This window comes from Sturnira hondurensis, unplaced genomic scaffold (assembly GCF_014824575.4).
Source record: "Sturnira hondurensis isolate 20B ecotype Veracruz unplaced genomic scaffold, ASM1482457v3 Scaffold0018877, whole genome shotgun sequence".
Classification (NCBI taxonomy): domain Eukaryota; kingdom Metazoa; phylum Chordata; class Mammalia; order Chiroptera; family Phyllostomidae; genus Sturnira; species Sturnira hondurensis.
The window spans coordinates 534831-549723 of NW_028091508.1; the positions used below are offsets into that span (position 1 = coordinate 534831).

General features: G+C 41.1%; 1 protein-coding gene and 1 long non-coding RNA gene across 3 annotated transcripts in view; one reads left to right on the plus strand and one right to left on the minus strand.

Annotated features, from left to right (window-relative positions):
* The window catches only part of PRKCB (protein kinase C beta), a 347363-nt gene that overhangs the window by 286381 nt on the left and 46089 nt on the right, over positions 1-14893 (minus strand). The window lies entirely within an intron of this gene.
* On the plus strand, positions 60-11006 carry LOC119004001 (uncharacterized). Its single transcript, XR_005070090.1, has 3 exons — positions 60-102; positions 8495-8500; positions 10949-11006. It is a non-coding gene; the product is annotated as an uncharacterized LOC119004001 (long non-coding RNA).

Sequence of the window (14893 nt, forward strand, 5' to 3'; positions counted from 1 at the left end):
GTGCCAGAAGGAGAAGAGGAAGAGCAAGAAATTGAACACTTATTGGAAAAAATAATGAAGGAAAACTTCCCCAATCTGGCAAAGGAAATAGACTTCCAGGAAGTCCAGGAACCCTAGAGAGTCCCCCAAAAATTGGACCCACGGAAACTAGCACACACCAAAGCACATCATAATTAAGTTGCTCAAGATTAAAGATAAGGAGAGAATCTTAAAAGCAGCAAGAGAAAAGGAAAGAGTTAACTACAGAGGAGTTCCCATCAGCCTGTCAGCTGAGTTCTCAAAAGAGACCTTACAGGCAAGAAGGGGCTGGAAAGAAGTATTCCAAGTCATGAAAGGCAAGGGCCTACATCCAAGATTATTCTCTCCAGCAAAGCTATCATTTAGAATGGAAGAGCAGATAGAGTGCTTCTCAGATAAGATCAAGTTAAAGGAGTTCATCATCACCAAGCCCTTATTATATGAAATGTTAAAGGGATTTATCTAAGAAATAGAAGAAAATCAAAAACTTTGAACAATAAAATGACAACAACTCATAACTATCAACAACTGAACCTGAAAAACAAAAACTAAGCAACCAACTACAACAGGAACAGAAATGGAGATCACATGGAGGGTTTTCAGTGGAGAGGGTGAGAATAGGGCGGAAGGTACAAGGAATAAGAAGCATAATTGGTAGGCATAAAATAGACAGGGGGAGGTTTAGAATAGTATAAGAAATGGAAAAGCCAAAGAACTTATGTGTACAACCCACGGACCTGAACCAAGGCAGGGGGAAAGGGATGTTGGGGAGGATACTAGGTGGAGGAGGGATAAAGGGGAGAAAAAATTGGGAAAACTATAATAGCATAATCAATAAAATATACTTCAAATCAACATATAATTAAAATTGTATAACAGCATTTAGCTTGATGCCTTTAGGAAGAAGTCACAAAACTAACTGAAAAAAGAATGAAGGATAAAGCAGGAATTCACATATCAGAAAACAGAATTGAAGGATAAATTTAAAGGGTGATTATTTGAGGGGGAAAAACTAATTCTAGCAAAGCTCATGAGGAAAATATCAAAAAACAAAAATAGGAACTTACAAATATAAGAAAAGAGAACTGCAGGTGGAAAGGAGAATTTTTCAAACCAACACAGAATAATATATACAATACTATGTTAATAAATTAAAAATTCAATTAAATGACAATTCTTGGGAAAACATAATGTAATGTATTTGAAAGTGTACCAATACTGATCATGGAATAAATTCAAAAAATGTCAAGTAACAAATCCTAGAAAAGCCAGTAGGCCAAAAAAGTTGACTTATTTAGGGATATGGCAAATTCACTCAAATCTTTAGAGAATATTTTAAGTCCTTTGCCACTTAAACGCTTCCGAAGTTAAGAAGGAGGAGGAAAGATAAAAAGCTTTCCCAGGTGTTTTTACGAAAATAGCAAAAACCTGTAGAAGATAGCAGACCAAAAAAAGTAAACTGCAGACCAATAACACTAATGACTATAGACTCAAATATCCTAAATATAATGTAAATAAATGTAATCCAGTAAAATAGTAAAATGATGCCAGAATGAATTTGTAACAATAAATGTCATAAAGATCATACACTGTTTTGGTGTTTTACAATGCATATGTATTTTTCAATCTCAATAATATTACTTTGGGGGAGAAAATAAACAATGATTATTACATCCAGTGACCAAGAGATTTTGGCAATGCATGCGTTCTAGGTGAGTGTATAAATTTGTTACAAACTCCCTGGAGAGCAATCTGGCAACAAAAGCCTTTACAATGGTCATACTCTTTGACTCAAAAATTCCAATTTTGGGAAATGTAATAGGTTGACTACAATAACAATCTCAATTTTTTATGCCTCTTGCGGGCCATGCCCTTTGATGATATTCTCTGAAACTAGCTCTGGGCTTGGCCATTCCACATGCATTGGCCTATGGGACAGAAGCAAACTTGACACAAATACAAAGTTGAAAAAAGTGTGTATACATCAGGGACCTTCTTGCAGCTCTGTGCCTGCTGTGTAAACACAGCTGGTCAGCTGGCTGGAAGATGAGACACCATGATCACCCCAAAAAGTCCACTCACTGATTGCAATGCTTATCAGCCTTACTTCTTCCTATCCACTGATTCCGGCCCAAACTAAAAACCGCGTGGCCAAAGTGCAAACCTGAAGAGCTAAATAAATAGTTGCTGTCTATACCACTAAGTGGTGGGATGATTTGTTATACAGTGAAAGCTAATACATGAACTTATGCTGAGGGAACATTCAGAAATAGCCATCCACAAACATAAGTATACAAAGATGTTATTTATAACAGAGGTTAAATAAGGCTATATTAGGGGCTGCTCAAGTAAATTTTGGTATTTCCAATCAATGAAAATGTATACAACCATTAAAAATCCCTTATGGAAAACAATTTGATGTGGCAAAATATTTACAATATATCACTTACTGCAAAAAAAGAAGGCAATGAAACACATGGTACGAAACTATTCTTGTTTTTACAAATGCATGAAAAATTTGGAATGATGTTAAAATGTTACAAGTATCGGTCATTGAATGTGATGGTTTTTACCTTTGATTTTTTCTACACTTTTCATATTTCTGCATTGTTCATATGTCAAGGCTTGTGAACAGTGGCAGAATGCTGAGGCAGCTGAACCTGAGCCCACAGAAGGCCACTGCTGAAAAATCAGCTAAGAGGTAATCCAAGCATGGATGTTAGCAAATTCTTCTAGGTTAATCACTGTTAAACCAGCCTAAGCATGGTGCTTGCCAGCACAGCTGGGAAAATAAGAGAAAAAACAAGCTGGAACAGTCTGCCATATTGCTGGCAAACACCTTCACACCATGGCCAAGTTACTGACTCCAAGTCCAGCCAGGTTTCCTGGCTTCTCCCTTCTAAACCTCAAGTCTCATTTTTCCCTCCAGCCTCTCCCTCTCATGTTCTCTTCTTACCCTTCCTTCTATTTACTTTCCACGTAGATTTTCTTAGACAGCCTTTAAGGGAAAAGAAAGGATTTAGGTCGGGGACTGGAGGGGAGATACCAAGGTGAAGCACATCCAAGGTCTTGGCATGGCTTCCCTTACACACCATCAGACCATACTTGTAGTTCAGGAATAAGCACAAGACACAATTCCAACTCATTCAAAACAGTGAGTGACCTAGGGAGGAAGATTTCCAACTCTGCTACAAGGATAATGACTGACCCTTCACCATGTTAATAAGGTGGTTTCACTCAAGGAGCTAAGACCTGAGTCAGATGGTAGACTGAGATCAGAAGACTTGGATATCAGTCTAGTTTTTATGCTAACTTGATATGGAATCTACAAATTCACTCTCCATGACATCTTTTCTTCCTCTGCAAAATGGGTCCAATACATCCTCTTAGACTGTTAAGCTCCCATAAGAACTAACATTTGTCTCATATGTTCAGTGCTGTATACCTGTAGGCACTCAATGCATATATGTTGAACAAAAGAAAACTACCTAACTACTCTCAGAGGGATTTGTGCAAAGAACAGATAAAGAAGAATGCAAGTGCTTTGAGTGTACAAATCACATATACATAAAAGATGACATATATTTTAATGTTTTTTCCTAACATGAAACAGAACCATATTGTCTGAGAAATAACATGCTCGTCCCTTGAGAAGAAAGCTCTGGGGCTTTGCAAAACAAGGTATGCAGAACCACTGAAGTAAGAACTAAAGCTCATGACCTTAAATCAATTTAACCCACCCAATCAGCCGACACTGCATCCTGAAGCAACAGAGCTGCTTTCATCAACCATGCCGTCAATCTTTAAAGTCAGGCTGTAAGGCACGGAAAGGCAAAAAGGGTGCTATTTCACACTATTCTTACTTTGAAATGGATTGAAAAAAAGTGAGCTTTCCCAACATATCTGCCTACCACCAATTAAAATGTGTTGAGGTGCCTTCCAAAGACCTCTCTGGGGCTCCCTATAACTGGTACATCTTTATCACTGAGACCAAGGGAATCATGCCACTTATTAACAGGCACTGCTTCAGCAAATGTCACAGGGAGATGTGGGATCCAACCATCTCCCAATTTGCACACACTTGAAAGCTGTTGGTGACACAGCTCTGGGAGGGTGTGGGCAGGGGGCCTATGATTTTTCACACATTACACTGAAAAGGATTCTAACTGCACAAGAAGGTAGGTTGTGGGATGTCAGCCAAGCTAAACACTGACAAATTCCCTTCTGGTCAGAGACTGCAACATTTCTGCGTTGTTCTGGTGAGAGCCCTTTCCGGGGTCAATGTGCTGGGCAGACACATGGCCCCTTCTTTCACAAATGCCTTCACTAAGATGTTCAATCAAACTACCAGGTCATTCAGAGCAACACAACCCCTTGCAACTGGGTATTGGATCTAGAGCTGAAATCACAAGTAACTGGTTCCATTAATTAAAAACTCATGCCTTGCCCTGACCAGTGTGGCTCCATTGGTTGTAGCATCATCCCATAACCAAAAGGTTGCTAGTTCAATTCCTAGTAAGGGCACACACCTAGGTTGTGGATTCATTCCTCAGTTGGGGCATATGCAAGAAGCAACCAATTGATGTTTCTCCCTCACACTGATGTTTTTTCTCTCTCTCTCTTCCTACTTTCCCCTCTCTCTAAAATCAATAACCATGTCCTTGGGTGAGGATAAAAAGAAAATTGTAAAAATACATGCCTCATCTTTCTTTGTTAAAGTGGGGATTCTAGGTGGCAATAATAATAACCCCTGACAAACTCTTGTACTTCCTGGAGATATGTCCAATATAGGAAATTGGGCAACATACCTTTAAAAATGCTCCAAGAGACAGAGGACCTAAAAGGATACTTCTCCAAAGAGGACACACAGACCAACAGATATATGAAAAGATGTTCAACATCACTAATCATCAGAGAAATGCAAATTAAAATCACAATGAGATATTACTTAATACCTGTCAGAATAGGTATCTATCATCAATAAATCAACAACCAAGGGTTGGCAAGGATGTGGAGAAAAGGAACCCTCATACACTACTGGTGGGAATGTAGATTGTTGCAACCATTATACAAAAGCAGAGGTTTCTCAAAAATAAAGAATAGAATTGCCTTATGACCCAGCAATTCCACTTCTGGGTATATATATCCAAAGAAACCCAAAACACTAGTTCAAAAGAATATATCCAACTCTATGCTCATTGCAGCATTATTTACAATGGCCACGATATGGAAGCAACCCAAGTGCTTCCATATATTCACATGGATTTAAAAAGCTGTGCTGCCCTGACAAGTTTGGCTCAGTTGGTTGAACATCAGCCTGCAACAGAGAAGGTCACCAGTTCCATCCCCAGTCAGGCCACATGGCTAGGCTGTGGGTTCGGCCCCCAGCCAGAGCACATATTAGAAGCAACCAATCGATGTTTCTCTCTTGCACCAGTATTTCTCTCCCTCTCTTTCTCCCTCCCTTTCCCTCTCTCTAACAGCAAATAAACAAGACTTTTTATTATTTTATTATTCAATTACAGTTGTCTGCATTTTCCCCCCACCAAACCCCCCACCCCAGCCAAACCCACCACCCTCCCTTGATTTCATCCTCCCCCCTGGTTTTGTCCATGTGTCCTTTATAGTTCCTGAAAACACTTCCTCCCATTATCCCCAGCCCCTCCCCTCTGGTTACTGAGGGGAAATTAAGATTGTTCTTAATTTCAATGTCTCTGGCTATATTTAAACAAATTTTTTTAAAGCTTTGGTATATACATACTATGGGATATTTACTCAACCACTTAAAAAAAAAGAAATCTTACCATTTGTGACAGCATGGATGTACCCTGAGGATATTATGCTAAGTGAAATAAGTCAGAGAAAAGACATATACCACATAATTTCACTTATCTGTGCAATCAAAAGAACAAAATAAAAGAATTAACAAAATAGAAACAGACTCATAGATACAGAGAACAGACTGATGGTTGAAAGAGGGTATGGAATTTAGGGATTGAGTGTAAAAAGTGAGATTAAAGAGTAAATTGGCAGTTACAAAATAGTCACAGGGATGTGAAGTACATATAGTCAATAATATTATAATAACTATATGTGGTGCCAGGTGAGTACTGCAAATATCAAAGGGAACACTTTGTAAAGTGCATGATTGTCTCACCACTATGTTGTACTCCTGAAACTAATATAAAAAAAAAAATTGAGCCCTAGCCAGTGTGGCTCAATTGGCTGGAGAGTCATCCCGTAGCCAAAGGGTTTCAGGCTTAATCCCCAGTCTGAGTGTGTAAGGCAGACAGCCAATCAATGTTTCTCTCTCACATCAATGTTTCTGTCGCTCCCTCCCTCTCTCTCTAAATGCAATAAAATATGTCCTCAGGTGAGGATAAAACATATATTTAAATAACATATTGAATGTAAAAAGTAAATAAATAAATTTAAAATTTTTTTTAAATAGCTTTGTTGCAGATATTTTTTAAAAAAATGAAATGCCCCAAGAGCACCTGCCCTTTGGTTGTAATTTTTATTATTTTCAAAAATAATATTTATTAGCACATGCTCAAAAGGAAAAAACTGGAGAACACAGGTGCGTGTACCTGCAACCATGTACACATGTATTCACACACATAAACACACACAATAGCACTCATAACTTTACCAGTCAATGATAAGCACATATAAAAACATATAAGACCATCTTATGTTTATTTAATTTTTTCCAAGACATATATATACACTTAATGATGAACATCATATTCCATAACCTGATTTTTTTCTGCCTAGTCATGTACCATGACCATTTCTCCAAGAAAGGCAACAAGTGTTTTTTATAACAATATAATAATCTATCACAGGCTTTAACATTATTTACCTGTTGGATAGTTTGAATATTTACAATTATTTTCTGGTATAAATAGCAGCAAGATGGTTTTCCCAGTACATATCTTTAGTGCATTTCTGTTTCCTAAAGGGACTCTGGCAATGAAGATAACTTAAGTAAAAAAGTACAAAAAATACAAGGCTAAGTTGCTGAAAGGTATGCCTTTGTAGATGTGAAATATGCCTTTAGGATGCTGCCGTAAAATTATAGTAGACACTGGTGTAGGAAGAAAGATTATAAAGCAGGTCCTAATGTCTTCAATAAATGGAAGGAGTGACTAGTTGTCTTCAGATATAAGTGGGGAAGAAGCAAGAGGGCAGAACAGTCTTTTATTTTTTAATGTTTTATTGATTATGCTATTATAGTTGTCCCATTCCCCCCCTTCATTCCCCTCCACCCTGCACACCCCTTCCCACACACATTCACCCCCTTTATTTCACGTCCATGTGTCATAAGTTCTTTAGTTTCTACATTTCCCCTGTCTTGCCCTCCCCCTGTCTATTTTCTACCTACCATCTATGCTACTTATTCTCTGTACCTTTCCCCCTCTCTCCTCCTACCACTCCACTATTGCTAACCCTCCATGTGATCTCCATTTCTGTGGTTCTGTTCCTATCTCAGTGATTTGCTTAGTATGTTTTTGTTTCTGTTTTAGGTGTGGTTGTTAATTGTGAGCTTGCTGTCATTTTACTGTACATGTTTTTTTATCTTCTTTTTCTTAGGTAAGTCCCTTTAACATTTCATATAATAAGGGCTTGGTGATGATGAACTCCTTGAACTTGACCTTATCTGACAAGCACTTTATCAGCCCTTCCATTCTAAATGAAAGCTTTGCTGGATAGAGCAATCCTGGATGTATGTCCTTGCTTTTCATGACTTGGAATACTTCTTTCCAGTCCCTTCTTGCCTGTAAGGTCTCTTTCGAGAAATGTGCTGACAGTCTGATGGGTACTCCTTTGTAGGTTACTGTCCCCTTATCTCTTGCTGCTTCTAGGATTCTCTCCTTCATTTTAATCTTGGCTAATGTAATTATGATGTGCCTTGGTGTGTTCCTTCTTGGGTCCAACTTCTTTGGGACTGTCTGGGCTTCCTGGACTTCCTGGAAGTCTATTTCCTTTGCCAGATTGGGGAAGTTCTTCTTTATTATTTGTTCAAATAAGTTTTCCACTTGTTACCCTTCCTCTTCCCCTTCTGGTACCCCTATAATTCGCATGTTGGAATGTTTAAAGATGTCCTGGAGGTTCCGAAGTCTCTCCTCATTTTTTTGAATTCTTGTTTCTTCATACTTCTCTATTTGGTTGTTTCTTTCTTCTTTCTGGAGTACTCCATTGATTTGAGTTCCAGTTTCCTTTCCATCACTATTGGTTCCCTATGCCTTTTCCTTCATTTCACTTAGTGTAGCCTTCATTTTTTCATCTAATTTGTGACCAAATTCAACCAATTCTGTGAGCATCCTGATCACCAATGCTTTGGACTGTGCATCTGACAGGTTGGCTATCTCTTCGTAGCTTAATTATATTTGCTGCAGATCTTTGATCTGTTCTTCCGTTTGGGCCAATTTTTTTTTGTCCTGCCACACCTGGTATTTCATGAGAGGCAGAGACTTAGGTTTTTACCATGGTGGGGCAACCCACATTCCTGGGTTGTGACATTGTATGTGGGGGCAGGGGTCTGAGAGGAAGCAATGGTGCTTGCTCTGCTCTCTGCCAGCTTTTAGTCCCTTCTGCCACTTCCCCCAAGCAAATAGGCCCTTCGGGTGCTGATTCCTGTGTGGGTGAGCTTGTGTACATTCTAGGACCCTGTGTGTCTCTCCAATGAACTCTCCTGTGAGGCTGGGAGTCTCTCCCAGCACCTCAACCCCCACAGGTGTTTTCAATCGGTGTTTTGAGGCTTTATTTTTCCTCGTGCTGGGAACCTGGTTTGTGTGGTCTGGCTCCCCTGTTTCACCTGGTTTATCTGCACACAAATATGGCCCTGCCTGGTCAGCCAGCTGCCTTGGGTGCAGTACTTCACTTCACAATTGCCATCTCGCTGGGTCTGCCCATTGCCACCCCGCACCTGGGATCTGCCAGCCACCACCTGCACATGCAGGGTCCACCAGCTGCCATCTCACATCCAGGGTGCCTTGTGCACCCAGTGCCACTGCATTTTGTGCCGAGACCCCTCTCCGCCTGACCACCCAACTCCACCCCACCTACTGGTCTGGATGAATGTGTCTGTTTTATGTCCTTGGTTGTCCGACTTCCACACAGTTCAATTTGCTGTCAGTTCTGGTTGTTATTTTGTTTCTAAATTGTTGTTGTTATTTTGGTTCTGAGAAGAGGCACAGCGTATCTACCTATGCCTCCATCTTGGCCAGAAGTCCCTAGAACAGTCTTTCAATGTGAGCCTAGAAGGTGAGCCCTTTAACAAGAGTGGGATGCCCCCATTCCAGGGAGCAACAATAAACAACAAGAAGGAACTAAACTCCTGACTCCAGAAGAGCTGTTTTTCCTGAGTGGAATGATGTTCCTAAAACAAACTCAGGTTCCTCTTCAGGCAGAAGGAAGAGAAACTGTTCAAGAGAAGCAAGGCAGGAGGGTACTGTGGGAAGAATCAAGAAGGGGATCAAAAAAGCAAGAAGCCAGGTATGAAACAGATGATGGCACTGGGACTGGAGCCTGCCTCTCAGCCCATAACTGAGAATGACAAAGATGGAAGCATGGCTGGAAGGGACCAGCCTTCTGTCTTCAGTGGGGCATAGATCATTTTGTTTCCAGAAATAGTTAAGGGACCTGAGGAGTGCCTCTCCTAGTTTCAGAAAACTGGCAAAAGATATGCTAGGCTTACAAATACATTCTGTTCTGGTGATAGTTATAACAGACAGGGCAAAGGCCCCTATAAGATTCAGGACAAGAGAATAGAGCCTTGATCTGGGCAAAGACTATCTCACAGGGTTCAGAGCAGCTTTTGCAATATACTAAGGGTGTCAGGTTTACAAAGAGACAATAAGGTTGAGCTCAAGGAATTTTTTTTTTGATTCAGTTAATAAAATAAGAGAATGAAAGCTCGAGAGACTTCCGCCAAGATGGAGGCATAGGTGGAAACACTGTGCCTTCTCCCACAACCAAGTTTGAATACAACAAAGGTTTGGAGAAACAAAGACACAGCCACAAAACAGAAAATTGAATTATACGGAAGTCCGACAACCACTAACTGATCAACGGGTACGGTAAGAGGGGCAGAGCCAGCAGTGAGCAGGGTCGGGCAGGACAGATCCCCAGACCTAGGCGCACAGGCAGCCCGGAACCAGTTGGGGTGCGGGGCAGACTGACGGCGGTCGCACATTCACGCACAGTGAGACAGACCACGCAGGCCCCGAGGGCTGACGGCGGTGGCACACTCGCGTGCAGTGGGACGAAACGCTTGGGCCCAGTAACAGTGGCAGCTGCAGCACCTGTGGGGGCTGCGGTGGGAGGTGGCAGATGGGACGTCATAGTTCCTCGTTGACCCCGCCCCCACATACAATGTCACAACCCAGCGACTTAGTTGCCCTGCTCTAGTGAACACCTTAGGGCTCCGATCCTGCTACAGAACAGGCATGAACAGCCTGAAAGATGGCACAAGAAGAACTCAAAGTCCCAGAGCCAATAACTCTCAGTGACTGAGAAATTGCCAGCCTCTCAGAAGCACAGGTCAGGACACTTTATCAGGATGCTCACAGAACTGGTTGATTATAGTCACAAATTAGAGGAACATATGAAGGCTAAACTAATTGAAATGAAGGCAGATACACAGGAAACCAATAGCAATGGAAAGGAAACTGGGACTCAAATCAATGGAATGGACCAGAAGGCAGAACGAAAAATCCAACCAGAAAGGAATGAAGAAATGAGAATTCAAAAAAATGAGGAGAGGCTTAGGAACCTCCAGGACATCTTTAAATGTTCCAACATCCAGATTATAGGAGTACCAGAAGGGGGAAAGAAACAGCCACGAGTGGAAAACTTATTTGAACAAATAATAAAGGAGAACTTCCCCAGTCTGGCAAAGGAAATAGACTTCCAGGAAATCCAGGAAGCTCAGGGAGTCCCAAAGAAGTTGGACCCAAGAAGGAACACATCAAGGCACATCATAATTACATTAGCCAAGACTAAAATGAAGGAGAGAATCCTAGAAGCAGCAAGAGATAAGGGGACAGTCACCTACAAAGGAGCACCCAACAGACTTGTCAGCAGATTTCTCAAAAGAGACCTTACAGGCAAGAAGGGACTGGAAAGAAGTATTCCAAGTCATGAAATCCAAAGACCTACAGCCAAGATTGCTTTATCCAGCAAAACTTTCATTTAGAATGGAAGGGCAGATAAAGTGCTTCTCAGATAAGGTCAAATTCAAGGAGTTCATCATCACCAAGCCCTTATTATATGAAATGTTAAAGAGACTTATCTAAGAAAGATGATGAAAAATATTAACAGTGAAAGGACAGCAAACTCACAGTTATTAACAACCACACCTAAAACAAAAGCAAACCAAGAGGACAGCTAGATCAGGAGTGGAACCATAGAAATGAAGAACACATGGAGGGTTAGCAACAGGGGAGTGGGAGGAGGAGAAGGGGGAAGAAGGCACAGAAAATAGCATAGAGGGTAGGTAGAAAATAGATAGGGGGAGGGCAAGAATAGTGGGGGAAATATAGAATCTAAAGAACTTGAGACATGTGGTTATAAACTAAGGGGGGGAGAATGGTGGGGGAGGGAGTGTGCGGGTGGAGGGGAATGAAGGGGGGGAATAGAACAACTGTAATGGTATAATCAATAAAATAATTTTTTTTAAAAAACAATTCCCAAAAAAAGAGAATGAAAGCTCAATATGTTCCTTCTCAAAAATCACCTCCATATAGATTTTCAAGGGAACTGCAGAATGCAGGATTCATAAGAACTTCCTAAAAGTTAAATACATCCATTCATTCACTGACTTATTCATGTAAAGAATATTGCTACTATGTACAAGGCACCATTCAAAATACTAGAACTACAGACATGAACAAACAAATCACATATAATAAAACACCAGCTAGTAGTAGATGCTATAAAGCAAATTTAAAAAAAGAAGTTAACTAAGACTAAGGTGCTATTGTACATGGATAGATGATGCATAAGAATTAGTCAGAATAGCTAGGTTATATTGCAGTAATAAGCCATACCCAAATAGGCAAAGATCTTTTTCTCTCATACTACATGTTCAAGGCCAGATCAGCTGAGGGATCTGTTCTATGTCTCCAGGATCAGGTGGTTAGAGAGGACTTAACTCAAAGATTGCTCTGGAGAGTCTAAAATCAGCATTGCAATGCTCCAGCATAAGAGTGACACACATCACTTTGGATTGCAATTCATTGGCCAGAATACTCATATGGCCCAACTCACCCACAAGTGAGCCTGGAAGTATAATCTTACCATTGGTCTGTAAGGCCAAAACCCAGAAATACTTTGTGAAGATCATTACTGATTATAAAAGATGACAGCTAAATAGATGGGCAGATATAACAGTAATAGCACCTTACACACACTGACTTAGCATAACCCTCACAACAATGCCATGAGGGAGGTACTATTGTTATTTTCAACATCAATATCATTTTATATGTAAGGAGGTTGAGGCTAGGAGAGGCTAAAAACCGAACTAAGACCACACACTTGGTGAGTAACAAAGTTGGGGTTCCAACCTAGGCAGGATTACTCCAAGGTCTACGTACTTAACTACTACACTATGTTGAATACAGATGGATGGATGGATGAATGGATGGATGACCAGTCATACTGATTCGCAATTATAGTATTTACTACAAAAATAAAAGAGCTTGACTCATAGTCCACCAGGTCTCATATTTGTCCACCTGTCTTGATCATCCAGCTATATCAACACTTACATTCTCAGGACTACCTCAGCACCAGCTCCAGCTGTGGAAATGCTGTCATAGGGTTCTAAGCAGAAGGCCAGAGGCTAACATAGAAGTAGTATATGTTTTCCAGTGAAACCCTTCCAGCTACCCAGTCCCCACACAGAAGCCCGTACTTGGCAGGTAGAAAGGAGTAACTCCTTACAGAAAAAGACAGGCAAATCCATGCCAACCTATGGATGGCCAGACAGCCTGTGGTTCAGAAAAAGCAGACATGACTAGGGTGGTGATGGAGAGAGGCCAAACTGGTGGTTATGGCAAAACCAATAGCACCTGAGTCAGAACCAGTGGGTTTTGAGGATTTCCCTTTCTCTGGCATCAGCACACACTTAAAATGGAAAATAGTTACTGTGTAGCATTTTGCTTGCTAACAGCATTCAGCTTCCAGAATAAAGAGAAGACAGAAAGGCAGCAAAGAAGATAGCCACAAATGTTCTACTCCAGGAATGTGGGTCCTACTACAGTCCATGAAGGCCCATTATCTCCCAGGGGATGACTTGTCTGCCAACTCATGACCCCACCCAAAGAGCTTTTATGGCTCTTCCTTTAACTGAGCCAAGCTGTGCCTTCCACTGCTCAGCCCAGTGTCTCACCAACTCAACAACCTAAAAAGTCACTCAGATTCAGCATCTATTCAAGGAGACAGGATGAGTCAAGAGAAAGGGAAAGTTTATCAGTGAGGTCACAGTAGTCAATCCAGGAGAAAGAATTTGCCTGAAGTTCTCCTCTAGTTAGGCCTTCCCAGCACTAGGCTGGGAAAATGGAGAAAAGAAATGGGAAGCTGATGCCCAAAAGCAGGGGTGTCAAACTTTTTTTCACCAGGGGCCACATCAGCGTCGAGGTTGCCTTCAAAGGACCGAATGTAATTTTAGGACTGTGTAAATGTAACTACTCCTTAACAGTTAAGTAGGAGCTTGGTGCTGCCACCAGGTAGAAACAAGGTGCAGTGCCAGATACAACCCACAGGCCTTGTGTTTGCCACCTGTGCCCTAAAGAAAAAAAGGGGAAAGCAAAGTAAAACAAGTCAGATTTATGGAGTCAGCTGTAGGATCCAGGTGCACTCAAGAAAAAAAAAGGACCTGGGAAGACGCCTAAGACTCAGCTGAGGAGAAAGGGGCCAAAGCCACACAACAGCCATATGGATACTACCACCTGCCAGCCACTGAGAAAGCCTATGTGGTGTTCTGGAATTTGGAGGTTAGACCCAGAGTCATATTTGGGAAGGGAATGGACAGGAGAACATCCATGGCCCTAGTGGCCCTGGCTGAAAATATAACTTGTTTTCTTAAAGTCCAACACAACAAGCGGAGAACTGAGGTTGAAGTGTAGGAGTGTGGAAAGGAGAAGCATGCACCAAAAGAAAGGAGACCATCTTTGGGGAGTGCTATGGGCATAGAAGAAGGGGAACAATGGAACATGAGGCATAGAAGGAAAAAATGGTAGCAATAATAATGATAACCCTTCATTAAACACCTGTTGAGGCAAAAAACACTGTTCACCCTCAACATACTATATTCCAACCCTCCCAATGACTCTAAGCAGCAAGTTCAGGTTGACTGCTCTGTGCAAAGTCTCACGGGCTGGGATTTAAACCTTAGTGTGTCATATTCCAGAGCTGAGTTTCCTACAGTAACAAAAAAAGGAAGGGAACCAGGCAACAGAAGCCTTGGTCCATCAACAAGTCAAGGTGAACCCCCTTAGCAAAGCTAGTCAAATGTCAACCAACAGCAAAGATGGTGGTTAGGAACACTTTTCGGTAAAAGGCTTAAGTGAAAATCCCAGTTTGGTGATGCTAGGCAAATCTGTCATCCTGTTAGGACCTCAGTTTCTATACTTTTAATACAGAAATAACATCATAATTATCTCAAAGGGTTGCTTTGCAGATTAAAAGAGAAAATAGATGCAGTACTGTTAGCATATGCCACATACAACAATCTTATCAATGACAGCTGGGTTTAACATTGTTAGTGTGCTCCTCAGATCTGCTGGTACCCCATAGAATCAAAAAGAAATACACTGAGAGCAGGGCCATGGTATTACAAGCTCAATTTGGTGAGAACTCAGAG